At 36.7% G+C, this 2,311-nt stretch overlaps 1 long non-coding RNA gene across 1 annotated transcript; it reads right to left on the bottom strand.

The window, feature by feature from the left end:
• Positions 1 to 612: 612 nt before the first annotated feature.
• On the bottom strand, positions 613 to 1,841 carry LOC131017086 (uncharacterized). The gene is made up of 2 exons (XR_009099404.1): positions 1,417 to 1,841; positions 613 to 804 (listed from the first exon to the last, which is right to left on the bottom strand). It is a non-coding gene; the product is annotated as an uncharacterized LOC131017086 (long non-coding RNA).
• Positions 1,842 to 2,311: the final 470 nt, after the last annotated feature.

Raw genomic sequence — 2,311 nt, 5'->3', positions numbered from 1 at the left:
GGCGATTGAGTGGGGGCGAAGCGGCGCGGCGGACGGGCGGCGAGGACGAGAGAGAGAGAGCGTAGAGAGGGAGAGAACAGAGAGAGAGAGAAAACGTAGAGAGAGAGTGAGGAGAGAGAGAGTAAAAAATTACTACTGTGAATTTGTGGGGAATGAATTTGTGGCTAATTTTTTAATTTTTATTGTTAGGGGCAATTTTGTACTTTTACACAAAAAATGGCCGAATTTTAAAGTTTTTATTTTTTATTTTTTTTTGATCAGAAATAAGGTGTATATAAAAAAGAATAGGTACCAGAAGTACCGTGAAACAGTCAAGAGAACAAGAGTAACCATAGCATCTGTTCCAGTTCACCAGACACCCAAAACTAGCACAAAAATCTTACGAGAATGCAGCCAAAAACCAGTTCCTAAAATCGGAGGTAGAACTCGACATCTTGTACGTCATCTTCCATCCCCAAAGTCTCGATTTTATCTCTGCTAACAACTTCTCTACATTCCACTTGCCTTGATTGAATTTGCATTCATTTCTCTCTTTCCACAAAACCCAAGATGTGCAATGTAACACCCCAATTTTCATAAACTTTTCAAATTAAAAACTTTGAAGAACTAATATAGTGAAAATAAAATTTATTGGTTTATAAAGAAAATTTAAACTAATTTCAAAGTCAACTTGCCAAAACTAAAGTAGTAACATGAAAATAAAATAAAACTTAATAAGTTCAACTAAAATGTCCAATGTAAAAGAAATCCTTATCCCTAGTCATTCTCCACTTCCATGGCCACTTCGACTCTGAAACTGCAAAACTGAAACGATAAGGGGTGAGCATATTGAAAATATACTCAGTGAGGAACATAACAAATATCCACATACGTCACATATATAATCAAATCACATTATCATACTTGCAAACATACGCCAAGAGACCGGAGCCCCTTGACAAACATAATCATAGTTTGAGTCGATGGCTTAAGTCCCATGACCAAACACATACATAGATCAATGACTTAGGTCCCATGATCGCACATAACATAGATCAATGGCTTAGGTCCCATGATTGCACATAACATAGATCAATGGCTTAGGTCCCATGATCGCACATAACATAAATCAATGGCTTAGGTCCCATGATCGATCAATGGCTTAGGTCCCATGATCACACATAACAATAAATCAATGGCTTAGGTCCCATGATCGATCAATGGCTTAGGTCCCATGATCACACATAACAATAAATCAATGGCTTAGGTCCCATGATCGATCAATGGCTTAGGTCCCATGATCACACATAACATAGATCAATGGCTTAGGTCCCATGATCACACATAACAACATAGACATAAGATGCACGTAAACAAGTAATCAAACGCGATAATAAAAACATATATAACCATATGAATAAGCGTAAAATCCCTCACCTAATTCTTGAAATTGATAACTCCCTTTGATGATTTCTACCAACGCATCCCTATATGAACTCTTGAAATTTCTAAAGTTTTCGTCAAACTCGCAGCTGAACAGATCAGTCAGCTTCAAGCCTTCGTTTGAAGCCTCAAACGTCCTCAAATCGTATTTCGCCCAGAAATACGACTTCTTTGTCTTCGAGAGAGCTTTCCGTGGCCGCCTGTTTCGCCTGAATCGGAGTTTTGTGGAGGAAGTTATGGCCGTTCTCCCGAAACTGCCAGAACTTGATTTCCTGCGAAAAACTGACTCCAGCTCCTCACGTTTCCTGCGCCCCACAGCTCTCCAAAACCCGACTAAAATTTACTGTTGGCTTCGAGTTTCTATGTCTAGGGTTTGTAAATTGATTTCATATTTATACTAGTCTTTAAAGAGTTCTAGTTCTAATAATAATAATAATAATAATAATAATAATAATAATAATAATAATAATAATAATAATAATAATAATAATAATAATAATAATAGTCTAGATAAAATTAATGGTGCATATCTATATGTATCATGTAATTATTTAAAAATAATAAGCTATACACGAAAAATACTAATAATTAAACTTATATAATAAATCTAAATATTTGGGGTGTTACATGCAAATCCAAACTCCACGTAGAAATCGCTGATCTACCTTTTTCCCCAGATTAGTGAAAGCATTGTAGTGATCTTTCACCTTACGGTGCAGCACCGTCTGCTGACCAAGCCAAAGGATGATCTTTTTCCAGAGGTCATCCGAATTTTGACAAGCAAAGAAAGTGTGTTCGATCGATTCTTCTTTTAACTTACACCACACACACAGAGCCTCGGAGTTTTGAATTTGAACCTGTCGTTTCAGCAGATTATCACATGTAGGAA

Source organism: Salvia miltiorrhiza, chromosome 3 (genome assembly GCF_028751815.1).
Source record: "Salvia miltiorrhiza cultivar Shanhuang (shh) chromosome 3, IMPLAD_Smil_shh, whole genome shotgun sequence".
Lineage (NCBI taxonomy): Eukaryota > Viridiplantae > Streptophyta > Magnoliopsida > Lamiales > Lamiaceae > Salvia > Salvia miltiorrhiza.
Note: the sequence above shows the minus strand (reverse complement) of the source record. Positions and strands in the feature narration are given on the sequence as shown.